Below are 24,629 nucleotides of genomic sequence, written 5' to 3'. Positions count from 1 at the left end.
AAGTTTGTTTATCTGCAGCGATCTCTTATCCACAGACATTCAAAGTCCAAAATGTTTAAAGCTTGCCTGAGCTGTCAGAAAAAAGGGGGCGGATAACTGAAATTGCACACTGCAGAGCTCAGTGAGGAGAAATCTGACAGCTGATTGGGGGAAGGGACACACCCCCTGCACACAGGAACAAAGCTGAGGCTGTCAATCAGCTGGAGATCCCTCCCTGTCACTTTTTTCTCTTAGTGTCAGGAAAACTTGTCAGAAGTGACTCATGCAGATAGCAGAGGAATGAGGCAGCAGTAGGAAATTACACTTAGTGCACTGGATTGAGACAAGTACAGACTATAGAAGTCTATGCTTTGTTCATATTACTTGTCTGATGTTTACAATTTGTCAGAAGTGATTCATGCTGAGGACCAAAGCAGCAGATAGAAATTGCACCTTGTTAAGAGCCCTTGCACACTGGGGCGGGGGGCGGCGTCGGCAGTAAAACGCCGCTATTATTAGCAGCGTTTTACCGTCGGTATGCGAGAAAGGGTTAAATACCACCGCAAAGCGCCTCTGCAGAGGCGCTTTGCCGGCGGTATAGCCGCGCCGTCCCATTGATTTCAATGGGCAGGAGCGGTATACACACCGCTCCTTCACCGCTCCGAAGATGCTGCTGGCAGGACTTTTTTTACCGTCCTGCCAGCGCATCGCTCCAGTGTGCAAGCCCTCGGGGCTTTCACACTGGAATGAAAGCAGCGGCACTTTCGGGGAGGTTTGCAGGCGCTATTATTAGCGCAATAGCGCCTGCAAACCGCCCCAGTGTGCAAGGGCTCTAAATGAACCCCTTTACTACCACGTAACACATATATGAGGTGTCCAGGAAATAAGCCTCAATCTTGGCGCCAAATTAATGTTTTCTAGTATTCTAGAATCGCGCTTTCTCACGCGCTCCCAGCACAAAGACTGGACTGTCAAGGACAGCCGGCCCAGCTCTCGTACTAACGATCAGGACATGGGGGAACCAGGTCCCGATCACATGATCACTTGTGCTAGCCTGTGATTAGCTATCATGGTGATCATTCACATTATAGCCCGCTCTAATGTTGTTCCTTCTTTGTGAAGAGAAAAAACAGACTACTGCTCTAGGGGAGGAAAAGATACAGTGTAACTATTCCTTAATGCTAGAGAAGTTTACAAAAACTTTTATGAAAAAAATAAAATGCAGAGTAACTAGTTCAGGATATGAACTAGTTTTGTTAGTGTCAGTGTACAGTAGCAGATTAAGTGTCAGTGCAAAGACCAGTTCACACTATATGCGGTAACAGACAGACGCTCTGCGATTTGGCCCTGGTCGTTAAGGGGTTAACCTTATTTCTAAAGCCCCCCCTTCCCCATGTGATAGCATGGACGGGTAACAGGTTCTTTTTGAGGAGACATTAAGGGTCTGTAGGACACCTAATGTCTCCCCAGCCCTCCACAGAGCCTGGGAAAAACTGCAGGGGATTTGGCACATTGAGGATATTGTAAAAGTGATCAGGCAACTCTATAGCCACTTAGGTCACTTTTACATGAAATCCGGGAGCTGGCTGTAAAAACAATGCCAAGCTCAGGGTGGCAGCAGCATGTATGTGAACATATTGAATATCAGGACATTTATAAATGTACCTTGGTAGGGGTTAAAACGACATAAAACCCAAAAACAAAAGAAAAAACTTTTTTTGGCTTTTTTCTCATTTTCACGTGTTGATCTGGTCAGTGTGTTATTTTTTTAACCTCCTTGTAAGGCCCCTTTCACACTAGCCAGACTGCGCTTGACTCCGGTGGACTCTGTCCACTGATCCCCCAAAAAGCAGAACGGGTGGATGACCTTGTCCGTGTCTGCTCCATTTCAAACACAGCCCACTCTGCTCCTTTTGCTGCCTGGTTTAAAAGGACTGGCTGTTTATTTACAACCGGCTGCAGTCCTATCTGATCTGCTAGACACAAGTCCATTTACATCAGCCTCTCCATAAAAGTGAATGGAGGGTCTGATCGGGTATGCCTGTCTGTTTTTCAGGTGAACCTGGTCAGACCCTGAATTCACTTCTATGGTGAGGGAGCTGTATGTAAACGGACCAATCATGTGAAGGGGGCTCAACAAATCAAACTGTCTACTAAAAGTGTCAAACAGAGGGCTGAGACAAACCATTTACGACTGACACGGGTGCTTACAATGGTTAGCTTTTTTTTTTTTTTTTTTTTTTTTTTTTTTTTTATGTAAATCTTCTTTTCCAAAAGGAAAAATAAAAGAACTCTTGCATGTGCTTTAAGCACTTTTTAAAAGTGTTAGCTGGAGTTTAGCTATACTTTTAGTCAAGTCCATCTAAATTTTCTAGTGCATCTACTACCCTCTCCCCATACTGAAAATGCTATTGTCCAGGATTTGGCCCCATTGCTCCTCCATACAGTGAAGCCAACCTAAGACAGGAAGTGTGTTTGCTGGTCAGATCAGCTGGTAAAAATAAAGGAAACAAATGCAACCACACAATTTAAAGCTGCGTTCCACCAAAAAGTGGAACCTTCGCTTATCTGCTTTCTCGCACCCTCCGGTGCCACATTTGACACCTTTCGGGGGGAAACTGGTACCTGTGTTTGACAGGTACCCCTCCCCACTCCCTCGGAAGTTTGGCCTCCTTCCTCCACCGCCGGGCCAGTTAGAAAGTGCAGCGCACGTCGCGCATGTGCGGTAGGCAACTGGCTGTGAAGCCAAAAAGCTTAACTACCAGTTTCCCTTACAATGATTGGCGATGGCAGCATCCGAGAGCCGATCTGAAAATCAACTGGGGTACCGACGTTGTGGGAGCCCTGGACAAGTAAATGTCCTAATGTTAAGTCAGCAGCTACAGTATTTGTAGCTGCTGACTTTTTTAATTTTTTCGTGGGGGGGGGCGGAACTCCTCTTTAAGCAATGGTAAGCTACCAGTCCCTCTCTTCCTATTAAAAGCTGAGCACACTAGGCATGACAGCACAGCGTGGTCATTTTTCTGGCTGTGCTGGGAACTCTGCCTGCTCTCCTCCAAAGATTATATTAGTGGGAAGATCAGTGTCATGCTGTTTCTACCCCCAGCTCTCTGAGTTCCTTATGCAGCTGAGAACAGAAGGTATGTGAGCATGTCTACAAAATGTAAAAAAAACAAAAACACTATTTTATGTTTTTTTATATGTATACACTAAGGTTATCCCTTTCATTTCTGTTTTAAACTGAATAATTGGATTCATTCATTCAAACTTATCTGTAAAATCCATTTGTTAGAGTACATCACAGGACACAGAGCAGCCATATACATTATTACCTGGGTTATGCGCCACCTATAGGTGAATGGACACTGGTAGAATAACCAAAAACAGGAAGTGATCCCCTATATAACCCCTCACATACAGGAAGTATTCCAATTTTTTTAGCAAGCAATGAACTCCCAAAAAGAGAGGGGTGGGATCTCTGTGTCCCGTGATGTACTCAAAGAAATGGATTGTACAGGTAAGTATGAATAAAAAAATTCAATTTTCTTTCTCGTACATCACGGGACACAGCCATATACATTACTACCTGGGACGTCCCAGAGCAGTAGCCTTGAGGGGAGGGGAACACACTTTATGAAAAACAGCATCAGATTTATACAACAGCCCGCAAGATACTACAGCCAAAAGCTGAGTCCTCTGCTGCCTTAACCTCCACCTGATAAAATCTTGTGAATGTATGTACCGAAGACCAAGTAGCGGCCTTGAAAATCAGTGCCACTGATGCCTGATGGCAAAAAGCCCACAAGGTTCCAACACCCCTGGTAGAATATGCTCTAACCCCAAACGGAGGAGCTTTACCTTTCAAGCCATAGGCCTGAGTGATTAATTGGCAAATCCAAAGTGAAATGGATGCCTTAGAAGCCGCCTGACCCCTCTTGGGGCCTTCCGGCAAAACAAAAAAAACATCAGAACTTCTAATGCTTGCAGACCTTTCCAGGCAGACTGACCGCCTGCACCACATCCAAAAGGTGCAACTGCTTCTCTTCTGGCGAGCTATGCTGAGAGAAAAAAGGTAGAACAATGTCCTGATTTAAATGAAATTCAGAAGCTACCTTAGGCAAAAAGGACAGAACAGGACGTAGCACCACTTTATCATGGTGGAAAATTTTATAAGGCTCCTTACAGGAAAGGGCCGCCAATTCACAGACCCTTCTAGCCGAAGTAATTGCAAAAAGAAAAGCCAACTTCCCGGTAAAAGAAATAACAGAATTTCGTTGATTGGTTCAAAAGGCTGCTCCTGTAGCACCGACAAAACCAAATTTAAATCCCAAGGGCAAAGAGGTGATTTTAACGGGAGGCAATAAGTGAGTCGCTCCCTGAAGAAAAGTCCGGACCAGGGAATGTGAAGCCAAAGGCTTCTGAAAGTACACTGATGAGGCTGAAACCTGTCGTTTAATTGTTGTCAAAGCTAATCTTTTATTTAAGCCTGACTGAAGAAAAGAGAGAATTCTGTCTACCAAATATCTGCAAGGATGCCAACTTCTGGCCTCACACCACGCAATGTAAGCCTTCCAAACCCTGTGATAAACCTTCCTGGTGACCACCTTCCTGGCATTCACCAATGTAGTTAATACTGGTCCTAAGATAGCATGATCTCCTAGCACCCTGGCTTCAATAGCCACGCCATCAAATTCAGCGTGGAATATAGACCCCTGTGACAGTAGATCGAGCCAGAGCGAAAGCGTCCAAGGCTTGCCTACTGCTAATCTCACTACCACCGGATACCAGGCCCTCCTGGTTCCGGGCCAGAGCTACCAGAATGACTGATGTCATCTCTTCTCGGATCCCGCGCAAAAGATGTGGCAGAAGAGGAATGCATAAATCAAAGAAAACTAAGTCCAGGGAACTTTCAGAGCATCTATCCTGATCGCAAGTGGATCTCCAGCACAAGGCGTATTGCCCGCAGCTCTAGTACATTGATGGGCAATCCCTGTTCCTTCAGAGTCCATTTCCCCTGGACTGTGGAACTTTCCATGACTGCGCCCCAGCCGGAAAGACTGGCATCTGTGGTCACTACCTTCCAAGACAGTGGAAGAAAAGACCTTCCCTGTACCAGATTCTGGTCTACTAACCACCAGACGAGACTTCCTCGAGCCTTGGGGGTTATGAACATGCAGGAATCCAAAGCCTGCATCTTCCTGCTCCATGCAGACAAAATGTTCTGCTGCAATGCCCTGGAATGGAACTGGGCATACGGAATTGCCTCCCAGAAGACTCCTACAGAGTCAGATAGACGGCGTCTCTTTCGGCTTACCTGCTGAACCTGATCCTTTAGGACCTCGACCCTTCTTGGAGGCAAGGACACTCTCTTACCTGGACTGTGTCCATAAGGCCTAAGTATTCCAGACTTTGAACCGGTTTTAGGGCTGATTTCTTGGAATTTATGATCCATCCGAGATGTTCCAGGAATTGGACCGTAAAGGTCACGTTTCTTACCAAAACCTGCAGTGATTGATCCCTGAGTAGAAGATCGTCTAAGTAGCGTGCAATCAAGATCCCTCGAGATCTTAGAAGACCCAGTACGGGTGGCAGTATCTTTGTGAAGACCCAGGGTGCAGTTGCGAGCCCAAAGGGCAGAGCCACAACCTGGAAATGTTGTTCCTCTATGACAAAGAGCAAAAGCCTTTGATGGGGTTGGAAAATTGGCACGTGCAGGTATGCATCCCTGATGTCTATGGATGCCAGAATCTCCTTTTTGGAGAGAGGTCACGACAGAGCGGACTGATTCCATTTGAAAGGGGCGCACTGGGAGATGACGGTTCAGTTCTCTTAGATCCAGAATTGGTCTTATGACGCCATTTGGCTTTGGAACCATGAACAGATTCAAATAAAACCCTCTTCCCCTTTCGGGAACTGGGACCTCCATGAGCACCCCTTGCCGCCATAAACGGTCTAGTGCTTGGAGTAATAAGCCCTTTCTTGAAAGGTCTGTGGGAACGCTGGACCTCACAAATCTTTGAGGAGGGTAGCAGTGTAATTCCAGCCTGTACCCCGAAGACACTGGAGATGACACACCTGTGCTGAATTAGCGTTTCCCACAATCCTGCAAACTGCAGCAACCTTCCCCCCACCCGCAGAAGTGGGGGCATCCCTTCATAAGGAAGGTTTGGTGCCAGTATTAGCGGACTTTTGAACCCATGGCCTCTTTTGGCCCTCGCCCTGCTGTTTACCTTTGGCAGCAGATCCCTGGTGCTGACGGAATTGCCTAGGGCCTGAAAAACCTGAGGAGTGGCACCTTAAGAGGGCAGTGTAGCTACTTTTTTCACAGGAAGGAGTTATCTCTTTCCTCCAGATATTTTTTGGATGTACTTATCAAGATCATCCCCAAATAAACTTTCTCCATGAAAAGGAAAACCTGCTAGCATCCTCTTACAAGGGAGCTCTGCTGATCAGCTTTTTAGCCATAAAATTCTGCGCATGTGCACAGACAAAAGAGCCACGCAGGAGATCTGCTGCATGAAGTCTTTAAGGGCATCTATAGCAAAGCAAAGAGCCTGAGGCAGATCTGCTGCATCCTGAACAAAATCCTCTGGTCTATTGGGCCATCTAGCCTGATCCTTCAAGACTTGACAGACCCCCAATTGCTGCTACTGTGGGTTGAATAGCGTAACCTGCCAGGGCGAAGGATGCCTTTAACAAGGCTTTCAGCTTCTTATCCGCAGGATCCTTAAAGACCTATGCATTATCCACTGGACAAGTTAAGGTCTTGCTCAGGGTGGAAGCTGCTGCATCCACAACCGGTATGCTCTACTTCTTGGTAACGCTTTCCCCCATAGGATATAACAGAGAAAACCTCCTAGGAGGCACAAATATCCTGCTGGGTGCTCCCAGTCGGAATATACCACCTGCTTCAAGAGTGGGTGAAAGGGAAACACCTGTGTACCCTGCTGTGGTTTCAAAGAACCCAGGGAGAAAGAAGGTGTATCAGGGACCTCCACTAGAGGTAACTCAAAGCTGTATGAACCATCTGTACAAGAGAATGAACAAGAAGCTTTTGTGATTGAGAGGCTGATATAACCTGAGCCTCTTCAGACTTTGAATCATTTGCGGGAGATTGCTCTGTCTGGATATCAATTGCCTGACCGGCCATTACCTCTTCTACCTCGTCAACCTAGTCTTGCTCCAATATAGGGGGAATAGGGGAAGGGGATCTGTCACACTTCCTAACACTTTGTGTGACAGAAGTGATCATTCCGGCAAGCTTGCCCTCTAAACCAGCCAAAGCTGATGCCAGATCCTCTTTAGTAATAAACTCTGAGGTGGAAGCATTGGTAGTAGGCACAACGCCGGATAGACGCAGCGGCTCAGATTGCCCCGTGTCATCTGGTCTTTCAGGTGAGGCTATTGCAGCAGAGTTCCGTTTATCCTCTACAGGGGCTACTAATGGGCCACTAATGGAACACATGCGCCCTTTGCTGCAGCGCTCCCCCAGGTCACTTCCTAGAAGACATGGCTTGCTGAAGCAGTGGTAACTGGCTTTGTGACACAAATACACAAGTTCCTCAGTACCACAATTCCTCCTTGGAAGAATCTTATCCAATGAACTGTTCTTCCAGCTACTGCAATATAATTAAGGCTGTGTCTGTCATCACTGATAGGACTCGCGTGTCACCCAGGACAGACTGCTCTGTGTCCCCTCTGCCGGCCAGCAACTAACTGTGCTTTTAGCCCTTAAAAAAAGCTTCCCTTGGTATTCAGGGCCTCGTGCACAAGCCCGTGTTCGCCCCTGTGGAGGAGAGCACACATAGCAGCAGACCTCTAGTGGGCAAAAAAAAGCATTGCAATCAAAACGTGTTTTTTTTTTTTTTTTTTTTTTTTTTTTTTAAGTTCCCCTTGGCTTGTGCAGCTCTGGGAAGAGAAACACAGAGCAGCAAACCCATGTCCTCTTGTGGACAAAGCAAGCATAGCAAGGAAATTTTTTTTTTTTTTAAACATGTCAGCCTAGATACAACTGTTGCAGGGGTATAAATAATAATTGGACCCTGGTTTTTCACAGGGCCACTTACCACTTCCGCCGCAGGACAATAGCCTAAGCCAGAAGTCCAGCCCTTCACCCATTGTGGTGGGTTCTGTCACACGGACCTTCAAGAACTGGGTACCCTTTTAGCATGAGGGTCCACTCCCTTGGACCTGTACAGCACCCTGCAGGAATGCCTTAGCGCCGTAGTGTCCAGGATTCCACTACACAGGGTCCAGCATCCGAAGATTGCATTACAGGCAAAACCTCGTTGTTGATCCTTTAATTAACAAATGACCATCCACCATTTTAGACACTGGCAAATAAACTGGAATACTTCCTGTATGCAAGGGGTTATAATAGGGGATCACTTCCTGTTTTTGGTTATTCTACCAGTGTCCATTCACCTATAGGTGGCGCATAACCCAGGTAGTAATGTATATGGCTGCTCTGTGTCCTGTGATGTACAAGAAAGAGAGGTTGTTTTTACAAGGAGGACTTTATACTTTAAAAATTTCACAAATCTAGAACTGGTTGAAATGGTGTTTTTAAAGCGGGATTCCGGCCAGCTGAAAAAAAAATTTAAAGTCAGCAGCTACAAACACTGTAGCTGCTGACTTTAAATAAGTAGACTTGCCTGTCCTGGGTGCCCGCGATGTCGGCCGCCCGAGGCCGAACCGTCCCTCGGCTCTCGGGTCCCGGTACCGCCATCCTATGTAAGGGAAACAGGCAGTGGAGCCTTGCGGCTTCACTGCCCGTTTCCTACTGCGCACGCGCGAGCGGCGCAGCAATCTGTGAATGGCCCCGTGGTGTTCTGGGAACACACACAGTTCCCAGAAGACAACGGGGCCGCTCACCGAGGAGAACGCGCTGCGGAATAGGAAGAGGCAGATTAGGAAGACTGTCTAACAACAAGGGTTAAGGTAAGTATAAATGTTTTTTTTTTTTTTTTTTCAAATTTTTTTTTTTTTTTTTTTTTTTTAGGAATTTTGGTGGCATTTTTTTTTTTTACGGGTGGCCCTCCGCTTTAAATGTTTACCTGGAGTTTCAATTTAAGTTGCCTAGTTTTAAACATCAGTTTTGATGAATATTCTTTTTTTTTTCCCTCATTTGTTTATTCACATTGACAATTGTCTTAAATATGTGTTTCACAAAGGCTCCAGAGCTTGTTAGAGAATTTTTTGTACTTAAACAAACATCACCATGAAGACAGGAGAGCTCTGTAAGCCACTAATGAGGATTATTTTAAACTTTTGTGACCCCCTGGAGAACTGTAAAATCCATTAATAAAAAAGGAAGCCATGTGACACAACTGTGTGTCTGCCTAGCGAAGACCATTCACCAAAACTGACCTGAAAGATGTGCATTGGGTAAGCCATAAATTATGCAATTTTCTTTCCTTCAGTCACGGGCTGAAGGAAAGAAAATTGCTAAATTCCTTGTTTAACACTGGAATTCCTCCCGCTGCGCTATTATATTCTGACAGCAGGAGGTTTCCCAGCCATCAGATTACAATGATCGCTGCTGGCAGCTATAGCCACCGGCAGTGATTGCGTGAGAAAAGTCCGACAGTCTGGTTGTACTGAAGTTGATCAGTAGATCGACTTCATTACAACCTGCCTGCCAATAAATGGATCGAAATTTGTCTGGTTCCTTCTGAGCCAGCTGCATTCTGATCCATCTATGGCCAGCCTTAAGCTGGGTACACATGCTGGGTTGCACAAAAAAAAGTGACAGCTCTGGTTGGAGATACTTTACTAACCATACGAGGTTCGTTCAGCGCTCTCCACCGCAGAGCTGTTGTGTTCTGACAGGGTCCCCCCACCAGAACACTGTGATCATTGGCTGAGAGTGCTGATCGGGAGTCTGTCGGCTGCTGGTTTTCTAGCATGCATGTTCGACAGCAGCCGGTTTCTCTCTGACAAACCGACATACACGTGGGCCGAATGTAGGCCTTTTTTTTTTTTTTTTAAACTGCCCATTGTTTTTCAACATTCGGCCATGTGTACAGGGCTTTAGTCAGAGAAGCAAACGAGGTTAGTGCTAACTCTGAGGGAGCCTCAAAGAGTCACAGCTGAGATAAGAGAAACCATCTAATTTGCAGCCTGTCAGAAACCATGAATCAGACTGAGACAGAAGTACAGTTAAATCACACTTGTTTAATAATAATAAAAAAAGGAAAACAGCGTAAATGTATTCAAAACATAGCCAGAGTTCAGGAACTGGAATGGATAGTCAGACAAGCCAAAACGTGAGGGAGCCAGAGAGGAGCGTAGTAGAACAGCAAGCAGAATCTGGAGCCAGAAGGAATGTCAGCCAAGCAAGTCTTTAACAGGAACACAGGAGAGCGTCTCTAGAGATGTGACCAAGGTGAAGGCAGCGATCATCTGGACTGGACGGCTTAAGTAGGCAGGACTGACGTAGTGTTATGACTTAATTCACGTTTTGGATTTCATGGAATAAAATTAAATATTTTTATCCTCTGATTCTGGAGTGCGGTCACCGCCTTTCTTCTATTTGAGTTAATATGGGGGAGACACCGCAAACGTAATAACAGGTTGTTTGGTCTGTTGAAACCAAGTGAATATTTAGGCCTTAAAGGGGTTGTAAATTTTGTGTTCTTTCACCTTAATGCATCCTATGCATTAAGGTGAAAAAATACCTGGCAGTGACCGACTCCCCCCCAGCCCCCCAGTTTTACTTACCTGAGCTCTGGAACTTGACCCGGCGGGGACGCGCTGTCTCTCTGCCCGGGGCTCTCGGCTCTTGATTGGATAGATTGATGGTAGCGCAGCCATTGGCTTCCACTGCTGTCAATCAAATCCAATGACACGGCACCAGGGGGCGGGGCGAGTCATACATTCGGCGTCTATGGACACCGAATGCTGGACTCGGGAGCGCCCCCACAAGGTAACTCCCTCGGGAGAGCGCTTCTTGTAGGGGGTCATCTGATGTGGGTAGGAGTCACGAGAGCCGTCGGGGGACCCCAGAAAACGAGGATTGGGGACACTGCAAAACGAGCTGCACAGTGGAGGTAAGTATGATATGTTTGTTATTTAATAAAAAAAATACCCTTACAATCACTTTAAAGTAATAAACCCATAGCATTTTTTAGTTTAACATACTGAGCACAATAAAATAAACATTCCCTAGTAAACAATTTGTTAAAATTCTTACCCCAACACTTGCAGTTTACAACTTTTGATGTTGCTGGCTCCTGCTATCTAAGTGCTGCTTCTTTACAGGGCAGTTAACAGTGGGCACTGCAGTCTCCAGTCAGTATGTTATCTTGGAGGAGGGTGAAGTAGGGGGAGTGCCTTGCATCATAGGCTATAGGGCTGTGTAGGGAGACACAACACTAGTCCCTGCATGCAATGGTGCCTCCATAGGACACTGCACGAGAGGAGCACCCTGAAACAGGAAACCTGGTGCAGTAATCATGGTACCAGCTTTAAACTGAACCATAGGCAAGAATTAAAAGAGGAAGTTGCATACTCCAGTATGTGTTTAAATCCACGTTGGAATTCACAGAGCAGAGGGTTTAATATCGTTTTGCAAGAAACTTGGAAGAAGTTTGCTTTCCTGCAAAACAATCTGGGCACTGTACCCTGAATAATTCTAAAGGGTGCCTATGATAACCAAAGTGTCAGTGCTTGCGTCTGATTCGTGTACCTGTTCTAGTCTGTGACAGGTACATAAATCTGTCAGTGCTCCGACTGAGGTCAGATTATCCATACTGGACATTCCTTAGACCCCTTTCACACTGGGGCGCTTTGCAGGCGCTATAATGCTAAAAATAACGTCTGCAAAGCTCCCTGAAAGAGCCGCTGCTGTCTCTCCAATGTGAAAGCCCCAAGGGCTTTCACACTGGAGCGGTGCGCTGGCAGGACGCCAAAAAAAGTCCTGCTTGCAGCATGTTTGGAGTCGTGAAGGAGCGGTGTATACACTGCTCCTGCCCATTGAAATCAATGAGGCAGCGTGGCTATACCGCTGGCATAGCGCTGCTGCAGCAGCGCTTTGCGGTACCTTTAACCCTTTCTCGGACGCTAGCGCGGGGGCGGTAAGAGCACCCCCCTAAGCGGGCGAATAGCGCAGCGAAATTGACGGTAAAGCGCCGCTAAAAATAGCTGCATTTTACCGCCAACGCATCCACCACCCCAATCTGAAAGGGTCCTTATTCCTTGTACTCACTCTTTCCTCAGCCCACTGTGCCTGTCATACTGACAGGTGCATAGCTGAGGAGTCTTATACTAGGGGTGAGTGGAGCCTGATGGCGAATTGAGAGACTAGTTCCCCATCTGATCCGCTTTACTTTTAAATGACGGCGCACGGCATTTGGAGAATTCATAGCCACTATTCAGTCCAGTAATGGCTTTTGAATCCACCCCCTGCTGTTGGCACTGTGCGTTGTCAGTTAAAAGTTAAAGCGGAAGTAAACCCATCAATTTTAACAATTTTAAAAAAATAGATTCATTTCCGGCATGTGCCATGAATGTAACTGTTACATTGGTTGTGCTCTCAACCAAACTGTCAAACCATCCAATGGCTGGTGTCAACTGATCACATGTAGAGCATCATGGCAGTTGAAGATTAACCACTTGAGCCCCGGACCATTATGCTGCCTAAGGACCGGAGGTCTTTTTCCAATTTGGCACTGCGTCGCTTTAACTGCTAATTGCGCGGTCATGCAATGCTGTACCCAAACGAAATTTGCGTCCTTTTCTTCCCACAAATAGAGCTTTCTTTTGATGGTATTTGATCACCTCTGCAGTTTTTATTTTTTGCGCTATAAACGGAAAAAGACCGAAAATTTTGAAAAAAAATGATATTTTCTACTTTTTGTTATAAAAAAAATCCAATAAACTAAATTTTAGTCATACATTTAGGCCAAAATGTATTCGGCCACATGTCTTTGGTAAAAAAAATGTCAATAAGCATATATTTATTGGTTTGCGCAAAAGTTATAGCGTCTACAAACTAGGGTACATTTTCTGTAATTTACACAGCTTTTAGTTTATGACTGCCTATGTCATTTCTTGAGGTGCTAAAATGGCAGGGCAGTACAAAACCCCCCCAAATGACCCCATTTTGGAAAGTAGACACCCCAAGGAAATTGCTGAGAGGCGTGTTGAACCCATTGAATATTTATTTTTTTTGTCCCAAGTGATTGAATGACAAAAAAAAAAAAAATATTTACAAAAAGTTGTCACTAAATGATATATTGCTCACACAGGCCATGGGCCTATGTGGAATTGCACCCCAAAATACATTCAGCTGCTTCTCCTGAGTATGGGGATACCACATGTGTGGGACTTTTTGGGAGCTTAGCCGCGTACGGGGCCCCGAAAACCAAGCACCGCCTTCAGGATTTCTAAGGGTGTAAATTTTTGATTTCACTCTTCACTGCCTATCACAGTTTCGGAGGCCATGGAATGCCCAGGTGGCACAAAACCCCCCCAAATGACCCCATTTTGGAAAGTAGACACCCCAAGCTATTTGCTGAGAGGCATGGTGAGTATTTTGCAGCTCTCATTTGTTTTTGAAAATGAAGAAAGACAAGAAAAAACTTTTTTTTTTTCTTTTTTCAATTTTCAAAACTTTGTGACAAAAAGTGAGGTCTGCAAAATACTCACTATACCTCTCAGCAAATAGCTTTGGGTGTCTACTTTCCAAAATGGGGTCATTTGGGGGGGTTTTGTGCCACCTGGGCTTTCCATGGCCTCCGAAACTGTGATAGGCAGTGAAGAGTGAAATCAAAAATTCACGCCCTTAGAAAGCCTGAAGGCGGTGCTTGGTTTTCGGGGTCCCGTACGCGGCTAGGCTCCCAAAAAGTCTCACACATGTGGTATCCCCGTACTCAGGAGAAGCAGCAGAATGTATTTTGGGGTGTAATTTCACATATTCCCATGGCATGTTTGAGCAATATATCATTTAGTGACAACTTTGTGCAAAAAAAAAAAAAATTTGTCTCTTTCCCGCAACTTGTGTCGCAATATAAAATATTCCATGGACTCGACATGCCTCTCAGCAAATAGCTTGGGGTGTCTACTTTCCAAAATGGGGTCATTTGGGGGGGTTTAGAACTGTCCTGGCATTTTATGCACAACATTTAGAAGCTTATGTCACACATCACCAACTCTTCTAACCACTTGAAGACAAAGCCCTTTCTGACACTCATTGTTTACATGAAAAAGTTATTTTTTTTTGCAAAAAAATTACTTTGAACCCCCAAACATTATATATTTTTTTAAAGCAAATGCCCTACAGATTAAAATGGTGGGTGTTTCATTTTTTTTTTTTTTCACACAGTATTTGCGCAGCGATTTTTCAAATGCATTTTTTGGGGAAAAAACACACTTTTTTAAATTTTAATGCACTAAAACACACTATATTGCCCAAGTGTTTGATGAAATAAAAAAGATGATCTTAGGCCGAGTACATGGATACCAAACATGACATGCTTTAAAATTGCGCACAAACGTGCAGTGGCAACAAAATAAATACATTTTTAAAAGCCTTTAAAAGCCTTTACAGGTTACCACTTTAGATTTACAGAGGAGGTCTACTGCAAAAATTACTGCCCTCGATCTGACCTTTGCGGCGATACCTCACATGCATGGTGCAATTGCTGTTTACGTTTGACGACAGACCGCCGCTTGCGACAGGGGTGCTTTTTTTTTTTTTATTTTTTTTTTCTTTATTATTTTTTTTGCTTTTTTATCTTATTTTTAAACTGTTCCTTTCATTTTTTTTTTTTTTTTTAATCATTTTTATTGTTATCTCGGGGAATGTAAATATCCCCTATGATAGCAATAGGTAGTGACAGGTACTCTTTTTTGAAAAAATTGGGGTCTATTAGACCCTAGATCTCTCCTCTGCCCTCAAAGCATCTGATGACACCAAGATCGGTGTGATAAAATGCTTCCCCAATTTCCCAATGGCGCTATTTACATCCGGCGAAATCTAAGTCATAAAATGCTCGTAGCTTCCGGTTTCTTAGGCCATAGAGATGTTTGGAGCCACTCTGGTCTCTGATCAGCTCTATGGTCAGCTGGCTGAATCACCGGCTGCATTCTCAGGTTCCCTGTTGAGACAGGAGAGCCAGAGAAAAACACGGAAGACGGTGGGGGGGGGGGCTTTCCCTCCCACGGCTTGTAAAAGCAGTCTAGAGGCTAATTAGCCACTAGGATTGCTTTTACATGAAAGCCGACCGCTGGCTGAAAAGAATGATACCAAGATGATACCTAAACCTGCAGGCATCATTCTGGTATAACCATTCAAAGTCGTGAATGGCGTACCTGAAGACAAAAAAATGGTTAACAATAAAGCACAGTAAACGGTAAAGTATAAAAAATTGCATACCTGAAAAGCAAACATGATAAAACATAATAACAATAAAACATTGCAGAATAGAATACAGTAAAAAAAGAGCAGAACAAGAGAGAGAGAATAGAGATAGAGAGAACAATAAAACGACAACTATTTTTTTTTATTTTATATATATATATATATATATATATATATATTTTTTTTTTTACACTTTTTTTGTAACTAACTTTTATAACGGTAACCGGTTCCAGGTTCGGGTCTCTCAAAATGCGATGGCATCTTGGGAGACCCTGTGAAAGTGTGCCTAGTCTGTGCAATGCTGTACCCTACGCTAATACTCAACTAGTGTATGGTAGCGTGCAAAACATTCACCAATGCAAAGACCAGGATTGTCAGGACAGGAGGTACAATAATAGAGGGTGTCACGCCTATATTCGCGCTTGCTGTAGACACGACATCTTTTTTGGGGGTTCGTTGGGTAGGGGTACTCGGGAGGACATAAAGAAAATGCCTCTCATGCAGCCGACTGCATTTGGTTGGGGATGTGAATGGGGGAAGTACGGGCGCTGCAGAAGCGGTGGGTTCCCAATTAGGATTGGCGAATGCAGCAGGAAGGGCACGACGGGCCTGTGTTTGTCTTTTTGGTGGCAGCGGGACACTACTTGTGCTTGCCACCTCACCAGCTTGAACTGCACTTATGGGACTCGCCACGTCACCAAGTGTTACTGCAGTGCTGGTTTGACTACGACCAGGGTGTACTAGGCCGCTGGCGCTTGCCAGTTCAATAAAAAGCTACCAAAAAAACTTAGCGATCGCAGGGATCAGGCCTGACTCTGCGAATGCTGCAGTTATGCGTTAAGTGTTTTGTAAGTGACAGTGATCGATCGATACTGCACTTGGGTGGGCTGGGCTGGGCGGAGGGGCAAAATGCAGGTGCTAGCAGGTATCTGGGCTGATCCCGCTAACACTGCGTTTTTGGGAACCCTAAACTGCTGGGGACGCTAGTATAGATCTGATCGGATCAGATATTGATCAGTTCAGATACTATACCACTAAGGGAGGTGTACGGTGCGTGCGTGGGTGTTAGCGGTACTGGCGCTAATCTGACGCTGCTTGGGGCTGGTGCTTGCCAGTTCACCAAAATACTACCAAAAAAAACTGTTAGCGATCGCAGGGATCAGGCCTGACTCTGCGAACGCTGCAGTTATGCATTTAGTGTTTTGTAAGTGTCAGTGATCGATCGATACTGCACTTGGGTGGGCTGGGCTGGGCCGGGCGGAGGGGCAAAACGCAGGTGCTAGCAGGTATCTGGGCTGATCCCGCTAACACTGTTTTTGGGAACCCTAAACTGCTGGGGACGCTAGTATAGATCTGATCGGATCAGATATTGATCCGATCAGATACTGTACCACTAAGGGAGGCGTATGCTGCGTGCGTGGGTGTTAGCGGTACTGGCGCTAATCTGACGCTGCCTGGGGCGACGCATATCACCGCCGGGCGATCAGGGGGCTAAACCTTTATTCGGTAATAAACGGCGGGTGCCCTGACACTATAAAAAATAAACAAACTAACCAGCGTCACCCGTAACAGTTATGCGGTGATCAGTGGTGAAAGGGTTAACTAGGGGGCAATCAAGGGGTTAAAACATTTATTCGGTAGTATATGGGGGTCCCTGTCGCTATGAAACGCTGACGGCGAACCTAAATATTTAGGTCCCTAACTAGCGTCACCAGCGACACTAATACAGCGATCAGAAAAATGATCGCTTAGCGACACTGGTGACAGGGGGTGATCAAGGGGTTAAAACTTTATTAGGGGGGGTTAGGGGGGTATCCTAGACCTACAGGGGGGTAATACTAACTGTCCCAACACTGTAACTGTCACAAACTGACACCATGCAGTAATCAGGAAAAAAAAAAAAAAAAAACTGCTGGTGTCAGTTTGTGACAGGGGGGGGGGGGTGATTGAGGGGCGATCGGGGGGGGGATCGGGGTGTTTTGTGTGCCTGGCATGTTCTACTGTGTGTGTGTGTGTGTGTGTTGTGCACTCACATACCTGTCTTCTCTCCTCGGGCCGGAACGGAAATTACCGAGCCGAGGAGAGATGACATCATTTCCTTTGCTGCTGTTTAGCATACAGCAGCAAAGGAATGTTCTCATTGGCCGGCGGCGATCGCGAGGGGGGGGCCACGAACGGATGGCCTCCCCCTCATCTCTGATTGCCGCTGGACAAAAGACGAGGCACCGGGGGGGGGGGTCCGATCGGACCCCCCACCCGCGGAAGGCAAATCACGTATATGTACGTGATTTTGCCTGTCCGTGCCACCTTGCCGACGTAAATCGGCGCGAGGCAGTTGTCAAGTGGTTAAGCAGAGGCCAAGATGGCAGCTTCCTTGGTTGAAGACGATAGGATGGTTGACTTCCACTTTAAGCAGACCTAATGAGGAACTAATCTCTCCTAGTTCTCCATCAGGCTCTTCCAACCTAACGAGAACTTCTTAGATATGAAGATTGCCATATTTCAGTAATGACCTCTCCTACCTTTACGTTTCACCCTTATTTTTTCTTTTGGCAGGGGAATCTCTCGGCCAATACATGAATTTCCTAGCACAGACATGTCCCATTATGATTAGTGGTGTACCTCTGTACACTAGCTCAGAGTTTGTCCTTATTACCGTCAGTTTCTTAATCTGAGAACTGGCAATAATTCCTTTTTCTAAAAGTGTCCGTAGTAGGAACTACCTGAATTATCGGTACAAAGCCACACTAAATTGGTTTAAAACTAAAAAACCTTTGATGTCTTTAGAATGGTCCAATCAAATCTCACACCTCAATCCATTTGAGGATTTGTGGCACCAACAGTCCAAATCCAAACAGATTAAATTACACAATACAGATGTGTATACACTGGTAGAGACTTACTACAAATTACATGGCTGTAATTGCTGCCAAAGGGGGTTTTATCAAGTATGGAATCGGGGATGAAAATATTATCAACTGACATTTCTACTTTTCAACTTTACTTTCTGGAAAAAAAAAAGAATGCACACCTTTCTAATGTCAGTATATTATGAAAATCAAATGCTAGTTTTCCAGTTGAAATCAAATTTAATTTCAGGTTGTAACACTTACACATTTTGCACTTTTCCAAGGGGAGAAATGTAAAGACCTATAATCTCTAACTCTCTACAAAAATGTACCCTAGGTGAGCCAGAGTGTAAAGGTTTATTCAGACTAAACTACGGTAACTTCTCTTTAACTCCTTCATGTTTTGCATACTACACTAATATATATTTACTGTATATAAAATGATTATGCCGGTCACCAGCACTGCATCATTTTATATTTGAAATAAGTATTTATCAGTGCACATTTACTGAGTTTGAAACCATTAAATCAGAACAAAAGAAAACCTCTAAGGTGGGATTTTCTGGGCAATTAATGAAAAAATATGAAATACGAAAAAATACAATTTATTAACACAAAAATTCATAAAACATCATTCAATAATAATCACAAGGTATAAACAACCATAATACTGTATTGACAATGTTGACAGAAATGGCAAGAATCCCACTACATGAATGTAGGTAATCCATGCGTGAGTCCAACGTGTTTCGAAATATGTAAATACAATCTTCATCAGGGACAATTTTTCCATTTCTGTAATGCAAAGCGTAGTATAAATACATATATAGAAAACAATCTATATCATAACATATACAACAATCTATTCAAAAAACTTACATATCAAAAACATCATCATTGGAAATTCCTCCGTGCCCAAAATTCCCCAAGACAGTCTAAAAAGCCTTTCATCATGCAAAAGAACCCAGGGATAAAGATATCCAACACGGGCATCAGAGACGAAAAACCTGATTGCGGACAAGGGACCTGCAGCACAAAATGTATGAATATGCATAAATTAAAATTATATTAAAGACCAGGATGCCAGAGTGTACATTTGAAAAAGAAGGGCACATCCAACAATTACCTACATTCATGTACTGGGATTCTTGCCATTTCTGTCAACATTGTCAATACAGTATTATGGTTTTTTTATACCTTGTGATTATTATTGAATGATGGTTTTATGAATTTTTGTATTAATAAATTGTATTTTTTCGTATTTAAAACATTTTCATATTTTTTCATGAATTGCCCAGAAAATCCCACCTTAGAGGTTTTCTTTTGTTCTTATTTATAATTAAGGGATGTTGGCAATTGTACACGCAATCTTTGGGAGTCAAATTCTCTTCTGAAACCATTAAATCAACCCATGGAGCCTAGGAGTCACTTTAGGAAGTCATTTTCATCACTGCAAAAGAAAAGGCTGTAAAACAGGTGGCAGTTGTAAGTGTTTAGGTTTATTGGCTGCAGCTCATGGGATTTCTCCTGATCTGACTCTGTAGTTTAACCCAAAGTTAATTACTTATGTGAATTCTTTCACATTTATTTGGAACCAGTATTGATAAACATCCAGTTGTGGATTTCTAATGCAAGTGACACATCCACTGTCTTTGCTTTTAGATCTCAATAGTACATACCGTATGTGTTTCCTTATAGTTCCACTTGTATATGCTATCCTTGTATAACATGCTTAGTACAGTAAGGGAAAAAGGAATTTGATCCCCTGCTGATTTTATACGTTTGCCCACTGACAAATGATCAATCTATAATTTTAATGGTAGCTTTAACAGTGAGAGACAGAATAACAACAAAAATATCCAGAAAAACGCATTTCCAAAAAGTTATACATTTGATTTGCATTTTAATGAGTGAAATAAGTATTTGATTCCCTATCAGTCAGCAAGATTTCTGGCTCCCAGGTGTCTTCTATACAGGTAACGAGCTGAGATTAGGAGCACTCTCTTAGGCTGTGTTCACACTGGTACGACATATGCTCCGACTTTGGGAGCACATGTCCCTTGACATGTGTAAATCAATAATTCCCTATGAGAACTGTCTTAACTGGTCCGACATAAATCGGTCCGACTTTGAAAAAAGGTTCCTGCACTACTTTGGTCCTACTCTAGCCCATTGAATATCATTGAAGTTGGATCAAAGTCATATCCTTGTCCTAACCATCCAACTTTTGACATCTGACATGGTGTTTACAGCAGCAGTGAAAAGGCATTTATAACACTGGGATTGTTTTGATTGGTCAAAGGACAAGTTAGACTATCTCAATATCAGAGCAAAATCTTATCCTGTTTATTCAAGTCGGATGGAAGTAGGACCGATGTTGCAGGGCAAAGTAGGATGACAGTCATGTCCTACCAGTGTCAACCCGGCCTTAAAGGGAGTGCTCCTAATTTCAGCTTGTTACTTGTAAAAAAGACACCTGTCCACAGAAGCAGTCAGATTCCAATCTCTCCACCATGGCCAAGACCAAAGCACTGTCCAAGGACATCAGGGACAAGATTGTAGACCTACACAAGGCTGGAATGGGCTACAAGACCATCGCCAAGCAGCTTGACGAGAGGGTGACAAAAGTTGGTGCAGTTATTTGCAAATGGAAGAAGCACAAAATAACTTTATAACAAATGGGACTAGACAGGGGTGTCCCTTATCCCTGCTACTCTTCGCTCTCTCTCTGGAGCCCTTCCTCTGTACAATTTGTCTGAACCCAGACATCACTGGTGTTAAAGTCGTGACACACAAGATAAAGTATCGGCTTACGCTGATGACTTGATGTTTTCCCTCTCCAACCCGTCTGTGTCCCTACCAAACTTGATCCACAAATTCGATACTTATGGCCTGCTATCAAACTTGAAGATCAAGTTTGGCAAATCGGAGGCTATGGGGGTGGGAGTTTCCCCCGCGCTGCTTCAGACCTTGAGACAGAGCTTCAAGTTTACATAGACTGAGATAGCTTTAAAATATTTGGGATCTTACATTCCTTCTGACATGTCCTGGGTCTTTGAACTAAATTTCCCCCCTCTCCTGACCAGAACCTGTGTTTAGTTGGGGAGTTGGCTTTGGGGCTTGTATTCATGGGTCGGAAGATGTAACCTTCTCAAAATGTGTATTTTACCTAAGTATTTGTATGTCTTCCAAGACCTGCCGATCAAGATACCGTCCCACTACTTTAAACAGATTTACTCCTTATTCATTAAATTTATATGGGCACGCAAGTGACCTTGCACGCCCCGATGCCAGCTAACCCTGCCTAATCACTGCGGGGGAATTGCACTCCCTGACATTCTGAAGACATAAAACGACACCCCCTAATAGGTCCTACAGTCCCTTATGCTCGCGTATATTTTCACAAACTTCTCTCTCGTCCTCCAACTCACCCCTGTTGCCCATCCTTGGGAATTCACGGGTCATCCCAGGTATGAGAGACCGTCATTTCAACACCTTACGGCAGGATAACTGTTTTTGGGCGTCGCATTTTCTAATCTCAGGCCATTGGCCTCCTGCCTCTTCATTAATGGAACCCACCGGTCCCTTTCGCTTGCAATTTTGGAGTGCCTTACAACTTCATCACTTCCTCCATTCCATACAGGACCCACAGAGATTTGGTCGATAATTGTCCACATTTGAAGAATACTGCTCGGATGATGGGACACTGACACAAGTGCTCTCAAAAATTTCCAGTTTACTGATTACTCCTCTGGAACAACTGCATCTAACTTGGATGGGGAAATGGGAGAAGGAACTGAACCATAAGTTCACACCTGGCCAACTACAAAAGATTATTAGGTTCTCACTGAAACCATCCATCTACACAAAAATTCAGGAAACCAGTTACAAAATACTGACGCAGTGGTACCATCCCCCGCAGATGTTACATAAATTTTACCCTGAGGTGGCTGATCGCTGTTGGAGGTGCCAGGAGGAGGGTGGTACGATGTTGCACATTTTATGGTCCTGCCCTAGGTTAGTAGCATATAGGAGAGAAACACGGAAAATTATACGAAAATTCACTGACTACCAGATCCCTGACGACCCTGGCTTTTTCCTGCAACATGATATGCCTTTTAAAACAAAAAACTAAATATAAATAATTGATTGTCCGACATTTACTAAATGCAGCTAAGTAGTGCATCCCACTTAACTGGAAAAACCCGTTACCTCCGACTGTCACTTGCTGGCCTCTAAAGTGTAAGAGATCAATAAAATGGAAGATCTCACACTTTCAGCACAACATAAACACGAACAATACTCAGAGTTGTGGAGATTGTGGAATATGTTTGTTCTCTCTAAAGAGGGTCTAGCCATGCTTGGCACATAAGTCTTGGGCAGCTGTATCCTGATTAGCTAATGTCCAACTCCTACCCAGGACTCCCCCCTGCTCCTTCTTCCCGCTCTTCCTCTTTTATTTCTCTATTTTTGGTTCACTTTTCTTCTTTCCTTTCTCTTGATACTATGAAACTGGAAAACGGTAGAGGCAGTCCTAGATCCTACTGCTAACGGCTTGTCCCTCACTTCATGGTTACTTTACATATTAACTGTACCAGGGGACTGTTACGTGTATCCTGAATTGATAGTTGGATGTATACAATTTAATCTCATTTGAATGTCAAAGAAGTGCTATTGGTTAAGCATTGTCAATGTAATAACTTGGATATGCCTCTTGTGTCTTAAATAAAATATTTGAAAAAAAAGAAAATATGTGGAGGGAGCTGGAGGTTCGAGTTACCAAATGTCAGCCTCGAAAACTTAATGACTTGGAGAGGATCTGCAAAAAGGAGTGGGTCAAAATCCTTCCTGAGATGTGTGCAAACCTGGTGGCCAACTACAAGAAACGTCTGACCTCTGTGATGTCATGTTTTCCCAAGGGGTCAAATACTTATTTCACTCATTAAAATGCAAATCAATTTATAACTTTCTTGAAATATGAATTTCTGGATTTTTTTTTTTTGTTCTGTCTCTCGTCGTTAAAAAAAAACTACCATTAAAATTATAGACTGGTCATTTCTTTGTCAATGGGCAAATGTACACAATCAGCAGGGGATCAAATACTTTTTTCCCCTCGCTGTATTTTACTGCACAAAGCATGGCTTTGACTTCTGTTTCTGCCAGCTGTCCTTTTAACTAATGTCTTTAGTTGGTGAAACTTGATTGGGCTGCTCTTCAGCTGAAAATAGAATTTCCCATTTCCTTCTGCTAGTGCGGTGTTACCCTACCCTTGCTACGTGTCTCACATGTCCATCATGCTGCATTTTCTGAAAATTATTATAGGATCATAAATGCCAGTTTCTACAATCAGTGGAGAAATACACTTTTTGCATTGGTTAGAACATTTATATCTCAATTGAAGTTCAGCTGAAAACAGTAAGGTGTCAATCTTTTAGTGGATTTCTTGAAACCGTGGGGCAAGCAGTATGCAATTGACTGGTACCCTGGCATTAAAACCACTGTACTGAAATATACTGTATATGTGTATGGCCAGAGGGAATGGGTTAAACACCACTAGTATAAAATATAGTGCCCTGCTCTAAATGGCAGAAAAGGACTGAAGCTGTCTGTGGAAGTAGTAGTAGTCTCTGCAATGGTCGGACTAACCCCCTATTTATTCAGACCTACAGCTCTGCATCAACAAGGCTCACACTCCTATCCAGTTGCATAGCTGTAGGGCTGACCATGCAAGGGGTGTGCTGAACTGCTGCAGAGAAGACCACTGCTTTCACACAGAGAGCAGTGGTCCTTATCTGTAGCTTAGAGCACAGCGTATTATGTTGGCACTCGAGGTGCTTTACAAGTAAAAACAGTAAGACATTTACAACTTACTGTTTTGTTCACCCTATTTTCAGCTGAACTTCCTTTGGGCTTTAAAAGAAACCCTTATTAAAACATATTACTCCATATATAAAAATTAAAGCCCAACTTTGGGAAATTTGACATTTTTCTTTTGCAGTGGGGCTGTGCCCCCACTGCAAGGGTAAAAAGCTTGATTAGGTCTAAGGAGCATGGAAATGTAAACTTGCTGACCCGATCCTCTGCACTTTTGTGCTGCTAGATTGATCCCCCCCCATGCTCCATCTGTCTAAAGTCTATAGCCCTGCAATGGATGCAAGTATGACAAGGGGAAGTCCACTGCCAGAGCATGGGCGAGTACCGTGTGCCAGGACGATCGAGTAAGTAAAATACTTTTACTCTCCCACAGACCTAAACAAGCTGTTTACCCTTGTAGTGCAAGCATATACCTGCTTCAAGGGAGAATTTACAATTTTTATGGAATTGATCTTTAAGAATTCATAAAATGTTATTTGCACATTTAGCCAAATTTCGCCAAATGCTAATCCTGCCTCGCACTGTCCAGGCAGGCCTTTTTTTAATTTTATTTGCTCTGTTGT

General features: G+C 43.9%; 1 protein-coding gene across 19 annotated transcripts in view; it reads left to right on the top strand.

The window, feature by feature from the left end:
• Nucleotides 1–24,629, top strand: part of EPB41L2 (erythrocyte membrane protein band 4.1 like 2) — a 365,575-nt gene that overhangs the window by 299,152 nt on the left and 41,794 nt on the right. The window lies entirely within an intron of this gene.

This window comes from Aquarana catesbeiana, linkage group LG04 (genome assembly GCF_042186555.1).
Source record: "Aquarana catesbeiana isolate 2022-GZ linkage group LG04, ASM4218655v1, whole genome shotgun sequence".
Lineage (NCBI taxonomy): Eukaryota > Metazoa > Chordata > Amphibia > Anura > Ranidae > Aquarana > Aquarana catesbeiana.
The sequence above is the reverse complement of the archived record's forward strand: the minus strand, read 5'-3'. Positions and strand labels throughout refer to the sequence as shown.